Consider the following 14,442-nt stretch of genomic DNA (forward strand, 5'->3'; position numbering starts at 1 on the left):
GGTTTTCTTGGAGACAGGGCTTCTACTCAGTTATTCTGCATTGGAAGGGATTCTGATTTGGCAAGAGAAGGTCGGTCAGTGGAGGTTATCAAGAGAGTAGGTCATTGGTCTTTTTCTATTATATTAGATAATTGGTTAATTTGGTTATTACCTATATATATATATATATATATATATATATATATATATATATATATATATATATATATATATATATATATATATATATATATTTTTTTTTTTTTTTTTAGGTAAAGAGATTGTCATTCTGGGTCATTCCTATACTTTTTGGGCAACAAATCAGGCTACAGTTATGCAAGTGGTAGCGAGGTGGATTTAAATCATTTCTTGGCATGGTATCAGAGGCCTCAGATAGCATCAACTCATTAAGGAGTTTGCAGTCATATAGTCATGGACTCTATGAGATTTAATGGTTCATTTGGCAGGTAACAATTTGGGAGTAATTCCAAAAAGGCAGTTGGTGTTTAGGATATTGGAAGATTTAGCTTCTTTAAAGAGGACATATCTGGGCATTAGTATTGTGTGGTCTGAAATAGTACCGAGTTTTTTTGGAGGAATGCAAGCTGTTTTATAAGTATTGAGCAGGCCCGTTGGTTTGTTAATTTTAGGTTGTCAAGGCATTTTAGCATTTGGATATTCCTACGACAGATCATAGGGATCTTGATTATAGTACTCAGTTTGGTTTAAGGAGGATGGAGTGCACCTGAGTGAGTTAGGTTTGGATTTATTTAATGTAAACTTGGATTTGTTTTTGGAAGGTTTGGTGAAAGTGTTGCAGTAGGAGAGGGAAAACAGCCTGTGCCAGACTGATGGGAGGAGAAGAGGGGCAGGCTTCTACCTCTTCTGTTCCCCCTCTGATGTTGGGTGTTAGTTTGCAAGGAAGTTCGTTGGGGATAGAAGTGAGTGGTGGTAAGCTGCTTCTGATAAGTGAGAGTAAGTGAGTTGTTGAAGTAATGTTGCTTATTTTGAGGCAGGGTGATCAGGATATGCTGCACTGTTAAATCGTTACATGGATATTCATGCTGTGATTAATAAATCTAAGAGTGCTGTTCAATAAAGTAGTGATCAAGGACATTTTAATAAAGGTCATCATATTCCATTTTTGGTATGGTGTGAGTTATTTGAATGGGATTGGGACAAATATGTTAATCAGTTAAATGTATCATTATCTTTTCCTCCCCCATCCCTAAATTCCAGCCTTTTCCTCTGAAATATTGAGCTTAGAAGCATATGCAATAAAGTTCAGAACAGTCATGGTTGTATTGCCTCATATTCCCTGGACATAATCATAGCTATAGAAACCTAGCTGAGAAAAGTCATAAATGACAATGAAATGACCCCACCTTGTTTCAGCATATTTAAGCTTGAGAGAACAAATAAACAGGTAGGTAGTATGTCTATTATCTACACAAATTCCCTAAATATAACCACATATACACACAAGAGACACCTCAGTTTAATAATGCAGAACTACTTTATCACACCTGAAAATCAGTAATAGGAAAACTCTTTGTTTAGCAGTTTTATATATATATATATATATATATATATATATATATATATATATATATATATATATATATATATATATATAGTTATATATATATCCAACCAGTTACCACTGTGGAAAATATCCTGTACTGGATACTCCACCATATATAACATGAAACGGTAGTACTAGGGGACCTGAATATAGGCTGGCAACTACCAATAGCAGCACCCATATGATTCCATAAACCTATAAGTCTTTACAGAGCCATCAGTTACTAGAGTCCACACAAGTACTGGCAGGCAATCAGCCTTAGACTGCATTTGTACTAATAGACGAAGCAAATTTAGGGAAGCTGGTAGCATTCTACTCAGCCTAAGTGACCATCAACCTACTTACACTCTCAGAAGTTACAATATCCAAGATAAACATATAATTTACAACCAAGTCCTAAAAAAAAAAAAAAAAAAACTTTGATACACACGCTTTTATCAAATCCTTAACAGATTATAACTGGAATGTACTAAAATCTGTGCGCTAAGCCTTTGCATTCACACACTTCAATGAGATATTCCAAAACAATTCTCAATAACTTTGCCTCATGATATACCAAAAAGGGTCAAGTCCAGTCCTGCACCATGGCTAACAAAAGAAACTAAGAAATGAATGCTTCGATTTGATAAAGCCTGGAAAGACTGGCTCAAATGTAGAACACAAAATACATTTCAACTTTTCAGGGAACTAAGGAGTAAGACAAAATACCAAACAGAACATGACAATCAAACCTATTATAAAATCCTACGAAATAAACATCAAAACAACCCAATAATCTTCTGTGCATTCATAAACAAACTTTTACATCTAGGCCAAACTACCACCCACACCACTGCATCTAACAATTCCCACATAGTCTAACAACAATTTTATATAAACTAAATTGTCCCTCACAAACATTAACACTTCCACAACTCACTGAAGTACTTGCAGCCTAAATCTCCTCATCAAATTGACTTCAGGACAGTAAGTACCTCAACCATTTAACAATTTCTATAAGCTAAAAACAAACAACCTAGCTGCTGACCATTTCCCCTCAGGCTACTTAAAAATGGCTACAGATGCAATTGCTTTTCCACTCTCTATAATGATAAAAAAAGATCTATATCTGAAAAATGTGTTCCTTCGATCTGGAAAAAAACTTTTATTTTATACCTTTACACAAAGGAAACACAGAGTTTAATAATTATAGACCTATTGAAATCCTGTCCCTTATCAAAAATACTTGGAAACTGTATTCATGCTCAGGTTTTACATCACCTAAATTCAAGTAACCTTCTCTCTGAAGCACAGCATGTTTCAGACCCCACCATAGCACAACCACCACCATCATTTACTTCACTAACACTATAAACCAGCGTAGGAATAATGGTAACCTAGTTTTAACTGTGTTCCTAGACTTATCCAAAGCTTTTGACACTGTATCATACCAACATTTACTCATTTAGCTCTTTTCTGTATGTCTGTCTCAATTCTTCCTTAAATGCTTCCTTAGTTATCTATGCAGAAGGCAACAATCAGTCAAATGGCAACAAGACCTCTCTTCCTCGCTTCCTTTTACCATAGGTGACCCTCAGAGCTCCATACTATGACCTCTTATCTCTAAATTTTTTATAAATAACCTTCACACTACCAAACACCAAGCAAATATAGTACAATATGCAGATGAGACAACTTTAATATATACAGCACCCACAAAATCTAGACTCCCAAGAAATCACTCAAATTTCTTTCTCTTCAATCAAAACCTGGATGAAAAATTTAAACCTGCTCTTTAATCCCAATAAAACCAAACTGATGCTGTTAACCCCAAAACATTATCTCAATAAAAAAGATATTTCTTGGTTACATCTGCAAATAATAGTAAAACTGCGGCAGCACCATATACTAAATTGCTTGGCATTATAATAGACGATAGTTTAAACTTGATCAACATATTCTTCAAACAATTAAATGGAGCCACCAGAAACTTGGCTCCCTTTACAGGGCAAAATAGTACCTTATAGACCAAGCAAGAAAACATCCAATCTCATCCTATTTTATTCCAAACTTCCTATATGCCTCACCTCTCATTACAAACCAAAGTTCTATAGTACATTCCAGCCTAGTCTCCTTTTATAACAGAGTGGCTAAATTTGCTATCAATACTGAACTCTCCACTGCCAAGCCTTAAAACAGCTAAACTGTCAAGAGCTTAACAACTACATAGCATACTCAGAGCTAGTTATGGCATACACACTGATATATTATCCTGAACAATGCCCTACATTTAAAAAACAACAACAGCAAAAAAGCATATTGTTGCCCCACACCCACACAAGGGATCTCTGTTCTGTTGATACATTTCTACTAAGTAATACTAAAGCAAATAATTCATTGGGGGCTCATTATTACTCCTGTTACATCTCTAAACTCCGAAATTACACAAGTAGAAATGACCATCAAACCCCAAGCTATAAAATCCAGCAATACCTTACCCAGTACTGGTCATGCTCTTGTTCATCACCAGGCTGAGACCTCTAGTGAAAGCACAAACTTCTTATTGCTTATCATCAACTTTTTCATTCCTCTTCTTGAATCATTACATCCCTAGCAAATTCACTCCTGCACTTGAATCAATACCTCCCTCTTCACCCCCTTATATGACACTTTTCATATTTCTCTTTTTCGAATTGCTCCCATCCACCACGCTAACCTTCTCATGCATCCACTGTATACCTACATTTTAAACCTTCTAGAAACACCACTTTGGAACAGGTAGACTAAACAGAATATGATACTCCTTCAGTCACATGTTATTACCACTATCCTCCTATACAATTCTAATATCCCCCCTGCATAATTTTACAACTTACTTCATTACATATCTCGAACTCCTTGCAATACTTTCTTACTATGTTTCCCATTCTACAGTATCAATCCATTTACTTTCTGAGATTTTAGAGCTATAAGAGCTGTGCAGACCTATAATTGTTGATGTAAATACTTTACTCTATATACCTGTCTTGTAATTATGTTTGCTTCTTCTGAGAAACGTAACTGTTGTTTTTCTGAGAACTGTTTGGAATTCACTTGTTAATACAAATGTACTGTGATGGAACTTTTCTCCCCAGGTCTCTGCTGAAAATGGTTTCTCCCCGGTCAGACTCTTCTGGCCAACAAATAAACAAATAATAAATTATTTTAAACCCAGATGTGGCATGCTGATTTCTTTTATCAGAGGCAGTTTTCTTTTCACATAACACATTATGTTTAAATTTATATGCAATATTGTTGTTTTGCATATCTAAACAGTAACAACATCTTTCCTGAATTTTGCAATTAATATTAATAATTTAACAAAAGCTAGTTTTTCATACAAGTTTGATTAAAAAATAATGATTATTTGGTATCCACTTTGACCAACTGTATTGAATTAAGCTATTTTAAATGACTAGAGTTTGTGATCAAAGAACTGTGAAACTCCAATTAGTGCATTTGCATTTGCAAAGCATGTAACAAAATTAATTTTGAAGTGTGACAGACAGAAAAGTATGTTTACGATATCATGAATGAATGTATTTACAGCTTGTGAAATTTAATTAGTGAATTATAAACAGCTGGTATTATAGTGTGAGACGCACATCTGTAAGAACTATCTATGTTATTGACACAGTTATCTTCAAGATACTTATTTGTCAAAGTAGTTGTGTTACATTTATATTAATTAAACGTTCCAATGAATTCAGAACTCCAAAAGCCAGGCAAATAATCCAGAACAGCTCCGAAAAAAGACTCTCACTCTCCAAAAATATTTTTTAAGCGCTTTCATCCACTTTTATTTACGTGAACTTCCTCAGAAACAATGAGTGTAAACTAGGCAAAAGTGACAATAGAAATTCAGAAAGGAGCTGCACTAACAGTAACTATAGTTTTGAATTTATATTAATTATTTACAGTGCTCATAATATTGAGAGATGATTGATTAATTCAGTAATGCGACTGACCAGATTTCAGCATGATAACCTAGCTTTTAATAATTAATTGGGATATTCTAGGGCATACTTGTTGACAAAACCCATATAATACATTCACAGTCTGACTAATAAAACAGGAACCACAAACTAGGAAAGAATACCACCAGGATGAAAGGAGGCAGCTGACCACTTTGTATAAAATCTGTTTCGTCCTTAGTAAAAGAACTTCATCAGAATACTGAAAACACACACAGCTCCATCTTTTATACCCAGTAAGCTGATGGTGTTAATTAAACAGTTATAAAATGAACATGTTAAAGGGCTGTGTCCCAAACTTTCCACATATATACACAAACGTTCGTTTCACCATGCCAAATTGTTAAAAACATGAAATACTTTTAAAACTAAGGCTGCTTTTACTCTTAAGACAGGACTGATTGATATATTCTAATGTAAACCAGGGTAGGTAGTGGCATTTGTTCGCAATTGCCACTGAAGCTTCTTGTATTCAAGGTAGTCATCTGTGGGTCCACCTCTCTACCCCCCATCCACTTGGTCAATAACAATGAATTTGAAAAAATTGTCAGTGAACTTCTGAATGTGCACGAATGTCTTAATGGGACATAGCCCTTTAAGATGTTCATTTTTTTAACTGTTTAATTAACACGATCAGTATGCTGGGTATAAAAGATGGAGATGTGCGTATTTTCAGTATTCTGATGAAGTTATTTTACAAAGGACAAAAGAGCTAAACAAACAGATTCTCTACAAAGTGGTCAGCTGCCTGCTTTCATCCTGGTGGTATACATTCATAGTCTGAGGATAAGTCTTTTGCAGCAATTATCTCTTTAATGTCTTATGGAATATGCAGATGATGATACCCTCAGGAACAACATTTTTTTCCTCTGTTATGCCTAGAATAGTAATATTTGTAAACAAATTATTATTTGAAATTGTGATTTTTAAAGTATCTGCACACCAATTTCACTGAGGTATCTATAAATTGCCACCATCTGACAGGAATCATATTTTATGTTGAAAAGCAAAAAAAAAATAAATAAATAATGAGATAGAATAATAAAATAACTGAATGAATGAAAAAGTTATAAAGAAAGTGACACAATCGTACTTACAATTTATACAGCACTTCAGAAATGAAAAAAAGTAAAAAGAACTAGTTCAAATTAAAGGACTTTACAGTGTAGCCTCAAGGCAATGGCAAATAAACATATGCGTAAAGTACAAGTCTGGCAGCATGTTTTTTTTGTTTTGTGGGGGGACCAGATTATGAAGAGAAACCCGATGCAAATATTTGGCAAATATATAAATCAAAGTAGTCATAACTGTCATTAAGGATTGAATCCATTTCACTGATGTTTTAGGTAAAATTCTATTGAGCATGAGTCACAATGCTGATGTTATTTTATTGCAAAGTTTGAAGAAACATAAAAATAATCTAAAATTGGTTTAATGAAGTATACCAAGTTTTTGTGTCAATTTCTACTTAATGTAATTGTGTTCAGAGAAAATGCTAATGTGCACATTTGCATTATATAAGATTAGCAAATGTCAGATATGACTCGAATACTTAAGTAATATTCACCTTATTAAACCGCAGCATAGTTTAATTGCTGTCATTCATTGTGCTGAAGTTCAAGTTTTGAATCATATCAATTTTTAGCAGAGGAGTTTTCTCCAAATTTCCAAAGAAATTTAGAAAAAGTTAACAGTGATATTTTTTATGCAAAATCAAATGTTTTCTTTTTCCTTGAGCGATGTTGAACTTAATTATAACTGCATTAAGTAGCAGTGACCATGGGGTTACAGTCTCATCAGATTTGCAGTTGGAAGGATTTGTCTCCACATAAGACACTTACTTCTCAAAAACGACCATCTAGTATATTCTCATCACAGAGCTGTGCACTCTCTGTGGAAATGCTTGGTATTTTTAAACAGACTAGTTAAGCAGACATTACCATTATATTCTCTGGCAATGTGCTTCCTAAATATGAACTTGAAAGGTATTCAGAGGTATGAAAAACTGCTTATTTTTTAAAGGAATGCAGGCAGTTAGAAAAAGGGACAAAAGTAAACTCAGTGCCATTATATCCTCCCCAGAGGGCAAAAAATCCTCCAAGAGGGCATTTCCAAAACAAATCGCTGTTGTCAAAAATCCATGCACTAAAACTATATGCAGAGAAAGGTATAACTATCCTTTGCCAAGATGACTTCCTTTTAACTATTATATTGACAACCCATCCCTGAAAGTTGATCCTATGCTCTGTGATCTGGGAAACTATGTTTAGAATGAGTTGTCTTTGATCACCCTATACCCACTGTTGCAAGGAAATCTTTTTCATTGAACAAGCTACATTTAAAGGTATAGTGTGCAGGCTCAGGGATGTAATCATCCCACTGTACTCAGTTCTCATCAGAGTGATCACTGAATATAATGACTCATTCTGTATGTACCTCTCTAAACTCTTGGCACAAATGGAGCGACCACAGTACTTTTACACTAAAAACACAGACCTACATCATAACAACTGATGTAGCCCATCTGAAAGCCTTATCCACTTTCTCAGTATCATACAGGCTATTAAGAAGTAACCTCTGCCACGTGTATGCAGCCTCAACAGATCCTATCCTGTAAGACCTATTAGACATTTGCAAGTCCAATGGTAATGTGAACAACAGCTCAATGAATCTCAGTCTGTTTTCGACATAAATAGTACAAGTTGAAATGACAGGTATGTATGACAGAATATCTCTTGTATGGAACCATCTTCTACTGCACATAAAGCAAAGTACTTCTCTTACTCTCTTCAGACAGAATTTGGACACATGGATGATAAACATCAAATTCACCCTGGGCATATAACTCATTTCCCTCATGGATATGGGCAGTAAGTAAATGTCACAACATGTCTGTGATCTGCCCACCTCTGGGTTATATGTATGCAAAATATTAGGGCTAAAAACTACCATGGGAATGTAAAACTAGACTTCTTAAGATTCTCACAGACCAGTTTCCTTGTAATTGCCCATGAACCCATGAAACTATGAATTCAGGATTCCAACATTTCACAAGAAGTGTTAGTAAAAATGGCTTTCTGTGCAACACAGTCATCAGTGTTATTCTGGTTACCACTGAATAATTTGTAACACTGTCTAACAGAAAAAAGGCAAAGTTTTCTCTGATATTGGAATATTTATCATGATGAGGAATCAGCACCCCTCTCAAATGCGACCTTTATGGTATGCTTTACGTAAGGTTTCATAGAGCAACACATACACACACTTACTGCATGTCATCTGTCTTAAGAAATCTGTTCTTTCCTTAGAAGAAATTTCACTGGATCTCTAAAACTTCAAAGTTGTTTGAATTTCTTTCTTTCTTTAGGAATGTACCATAATTGGAATGATATTATTCCCCAACTACTACTTTTTTATCAGTGTGACTGTACCTATTAACAGGAAATGCATAAGTTGTATCACCACTTCAGTAAAGCATATAGAAGTTTTTGATGGCTGACAAAGAGGTTTGCTCCACAAGTTCACCTTAAACCACAGGTCCTACTTAAGAATAACTTTATTTCTAAGTTTCACCCATGCAACATAAGAAATGACTTATGTCAGTGAAATACATGCACACATTTGTCATTGTTTTTCATGATGACATCTTTCCTGCATGGCTGGTTAATTAACCACTACACATTGGTGAAAAAAATATATATGTTCATATTTCTCTTGAATCTTTCATGTTGCATCTTTAATATGTATCCCTTTATACTTGTGTATGTATGTCATATCTATATATGTATATATAAGTTATATACATTGCTTTGCCCAAGGCAGTATTCTTTTCTGAACTTTATTAATTAGCTAATGAATGTTTTTATTGTATTTGTTTACTTGGATAGTCCGACATGGCAGAAAGCTACTCCTTTTCTGTGAAAGCCCAGAGAGAAAAGCTCCAGAAAAATTCAAAATTACATGAAAAACAAAGTAAGCAGAGATATACAAGTAAATAACAAATATACAAAATGTAAACAGCATATCACTAATTAATAGCAGCATCATGTAATAAACTATTAAACTTTTTCTAGAGAGAAAAGATTTGAAAAAACATTACATAATGAACATAGTAAAGAGTGCAGATTTATATTATTAATCAGCAAATATATAACATCCAAACAGAGTATCATTGATTAATAGCAACATCATTTAAAATGCTATGAAAAGTATTTGGAAATAACTTGATAGAAGGACAGAAAAGGAGGAAATGGATGATTAGTAGTAAGAGGTGGAGAAAGAATGCTTTCGGACATGTAGAAGGACAAAGTGTTAGAGGACAAGGAGAAGATTTTGGACCAGTAACTAAGGGTGTAGTGCTTGGAAAGAATAGGAGATAGTAAGGGGCAGGACCTTTATCATCCAGCAGTTTTTTACATATGCACTTTTCTGTGGTACTGCAAGTTTTTTTGTAGCCCCATTCCCTCCTTTCATTGTTTTTTTCAACATCATGTCCACTTATGGTCATTTTCAAAATATTTCCATTCAACACTATGTAGCACTTTATACATTTTATCTATACTGCTTCTGACCTGTCTAGTCTAAAAATAATGAGACCCCCAGGACCACACAATTTATCTTTGATTTATCTTTTATCTATCTATCTTCTTCTTTCAGCTATTCGTGGTTAAGGGTTGCCACAGTGGATCACCTGTCTGCTCATGATTGGCAGTAGAGTTTTACAGTGTCTAGTTGTCAGCCCAGCGCCCAACCTTCCACAGAAGGTGCACGCACTCATGCCTAGGTCTAATTTAGAGTGTCCAATCCACCTTGAGAATGTCTTTGGGAGGAAACTGGAGCACCCAGAGGAAACCCACACGACCACAGGGAGGACATGCAGACTCTGCACAGAAGGCACCCCAGCCGAGGATTGAACTGGAGAACCTGTTGTTGTGAGACAGCAATGCTAACTGCTGCACCACCGTGGCTTCCCTATCTATCTATCTATCTATCTATCTATCTATCTATCTATCTATCTATCTATCTGTCTGTCTATCTATCTATCTATCTATCTATCTATCTATCTATCTATCTAATCTATCTATCTATCTATCTATTTATCTTTAATTACAGGGTTTTTTTTTCATTGTTTCTTTTCTAGCTGTCTGCTACTTTAGCTGGTTGTTGCTTTCTGGATGCATCATATTGCACTTCTGCATAGTATTAAAGCTGACATTTAAGATCATTCCCACAGACTTACCAATACATTTTCTAGTTTTAATATTTCCTCTGCACTTTGGTTTGCAACAGTCTGGCTTAGAATCATCATAAGATCAGCAAGAAGGCAATGTTTTCCTTCTAGACTTGTTTTGTGTGTTAAAGCGCCAAGGAACTACATGCTCTATTACTGATAAAATAGTAAGTTACAAGAACATCTAATCTCACCACACTGTCTTTGGCAGGCATATGCAGTTGATGCAGCTGTTATCATTCTTTAAAATGCAGTCATGCTAGAATGCCAAATTTATTTGTGAGCATGTTGTACCACTGACATTAATGGATGCCATTAGTTTATAATCTTGTAAAAAGGAGTACTCATTGAATTCAAAGGACTGTTTTGATGATGCAGCAGCTTCACCTGTGTGAGGGGCCTTGTACTGTAGGGCAGTACGTTTTCAGAATCCAGACCTCCTGCAGGAGCAAGTTCTATAACCAGGTAGAGCTGCTATGCAGGCAATCTCATGGCCATAGAATTTCTCAGGAATACCAGCATAGTGGAAAATCCAGACATTCAACAGCTCAGTGTTAAAGTAAATAGATTTTATTTCACTCCAGATAACAGGATGATGAAATTCAAATCATGGTAGTAAGGCAGGATGGTGAAAGCTTTCCAATATGCTGCTGTGAACCTTTTGGAATTCCAACCATTCTCTCATCCTGTGCAACTTCACCAATCCTCATTTGTTGATTGCATTATAGCCCTTGTTTATTACTGCCCTGTAATTCAGTAATGATTGGTAGATGGATCATGGAGTTAGATCTCTTTTGCTACAGTGAAAATTGCAGCTGCTGCTGCTAGCTGTAATGTAACTACCATAATTTTTGTAGTTTCTTTTTAAATCCTAAATTAAAATAAGTTCACAAAAGATACAGGTCAGTGAGAATTTATACAGCTCGTTGTAACTATTTTGAGAGCTTGGTTGCATCCTCCTATTTCTCTCCATGTAACAAAAACTTAGTTTATTGTTAGTGGAGATTACTGTAAAAGTAAGTGTCCACAGAGATACCTTACTGTAATGATACAAGGCCTAAACAACATGTCCTGCATGGACTGACTCAAAGCCCATTCACTATTCTTGTCTCAGTATCCTACAGACTGTTAAGAAATTACTTGTATCTGGCATGCAATACCTCCACCAATCCAGTACTGATGGATTTAATGCACATCTACAAGTCAAATGGCAACAAAACTGCTCGGTTTTAGGATCTAAACCTCTTCTGCAACATCAGGAGGATGGTATGAAGAGACAAGTAGATCTCCAGAGGATACTGTTGCTCTGGAACAGACTCACCATCCATATAAAACTAAGTTCCTCCCTGCCCATATTGAAGCACAACTTGATTCTATGGATGGGAAATAGAAAATGTATCCCAGGACTGTTCACTGTACTACTAATGGAGAGATGCGGCAACTGACTGCTTTATCCCATGCATAGGTCCCCTCAAATTATCTATGTTATGATCTTAGTTATTCTCATTAGGGGTAATATATATTTATTGACCATGGGATGGTTAAGGCCATTCTCTATAGAAATGGTTAATTCGAGAACAAAAAGGGAAATTGGCTAGGCTTAAAATGGCCCACAGGGGCAGTTATTAATCTATTATAATATATGAACCTATAAACAGAAAATAATTGTTACATATAACATTTACCAAAAGTGAAACATTGGTGCAGCAAATAGTGATGTGTATAATGTGATAAAAAGGACAAGAGTTTTACATAATATAAACATGTCCTCTATTTTTCAGTTGTTTTAGTAATTATTTAGTTTCAGCAAGTACTGCTAAATGCAACAGAAAATAGAAAACATTCTTCCATTGCATAAACATCTGCTACATAAAATCAGATTTGATTTATTTTCAGTCTTTGTATGTGGATATGGGGATTCTTCTTTTATTTTCATCACAATCAAACATCAGAGGTGTACACAGAATATGACCATCCCTACTAAGTAACCATTGGTATAGCTCAGTGAGTAGGGGAGGCAAAATGGTATGCGTCTGAGCTCAGCAATATGAATTAAATTACTTTAGCCAACATGACTTCTTCAGAGTAAGACTCAGAACTACAAGTTGTGAGCAGCATTTTCTTGCTGAGATTTACTTTACGAGTGATGACAATCATAAAAGTGCTTCAGTGAGTGCATACATATCTGTACTGACAATTTAACTTGATAATGTACAGACAGTAAATACAACATACTGGTCTTAAATAAACTGGACTGCTGGAATCCTATGCTATGCTAAACACAGTGAATGGTGTGTGTGTGTGTGTGTGTGTGTGTGTGTGTGTGTGTGTGTGTGTGTGTGTGTGTGTGTGTGTGTGTGTGTGTGTGTGTGTGTGTGTGTGTGTGTGTGTGTGTGTGTGTGTGTGTCTGTGTGTGTGTGTGTGTGTGTGTGTGTGTGTGTGTGTGCGTGTGTGTGTGTGTGTGTGTGTGTGTGTGTGTGTGTGTGTGTGTGTGTGTGTGTGTGTGTGTGTGTGTCTGTGCGTTCTTCAATACAATATGTGAAGGAAGAGAATGAATTTTGAACTTTAGAACTTACTGCATAATGTAGCTGTGACACATTGTCTAACACTGCCACAGGTGACTGGCAGTGATCATAGTATGAATACCACTACTTCTAAATGGAGTGCCATCCATGCCACTGATTTCTGTGAGGGACAAGGGTTTCAGTCCAGGGAACTCTAAAAATTTCTAAAACTAGTTCTGATGACTACTTTAAGGAAAATCTCTCAAGTCAAATCATTGGTATCCAACAGGTTAAAAAGCAAAAACTTGCACACAGTTGTATTCCAGTAACCAGTTCAGCAAATGCAACTTGGCCATTAGATCACAAGGGGAATAAGCAATGCTCTGCTGGCTATAGGTTTCCAGCATTTATGCCCAGTCCACACTAGGACTACACACAGATCAAATTACTGAGTCTTTGATGTGGTACTCTAGGTCCTTTTCCACCATTTTCTTTGTGAAGCACATCAGTTTCCATTGACCTTTAGTATGATGCCTGATTTTCTAATTATTTTCTCCACACAAACACACGCACAAGTATAGACACACATACGCACACACACGCACACACAAACACATGCGCACACACACACACACACACACACACACACACACACACACACACACACACACACACACACACACACACACACACATGCACTTATATACACTCACAATTACTGGGGACGTCTGTCAGAATTATTTAATCTCCACAGCTTTCTTCCTGCAATGCTAGTACTGTCACCACTCTACATATGGCAAGGGTTTCAGATCAGTTACTTGCTTCTCTTGATTTAGCCAAACATAAACATGATATTTCATTGTTAGTACACTCAACTGATCAAGCTAATGGAAGTGGAAACCATAGCTTTACCTACCTACAATATTAAATAATGTCATCTCAGATAATACTTACAAAGGATCATTAATAAATAAATACTAACCACACAAACTCAAAAGGGAATATATAAATGTTGCTTAAATATTAAAGTCAGTGCTGAAACAAAAAAATTGTAAAGGTGAAGACACTGCACCAAGAAGACAGAAATAGCAGTTAGTTGTACAGGTAGGAGAGCATGAAGAATCTGATAAACAGCTAAATAAATTACTGATG

Source organism: Protopterus annectens, chromosome 2.part0 (genome assembly GCF_019279795.1).
Source record: "Protopterus annectens isolate FY-2018-M chromosome 2.part0, PAN1.0, whole genome shotgun sequence".
Lineage (NCBI taxonomy): Eukaryota > Metazoa > Chordata > Ceratodontiformes > Protopteridae > Protopterus > Protopterus annectens.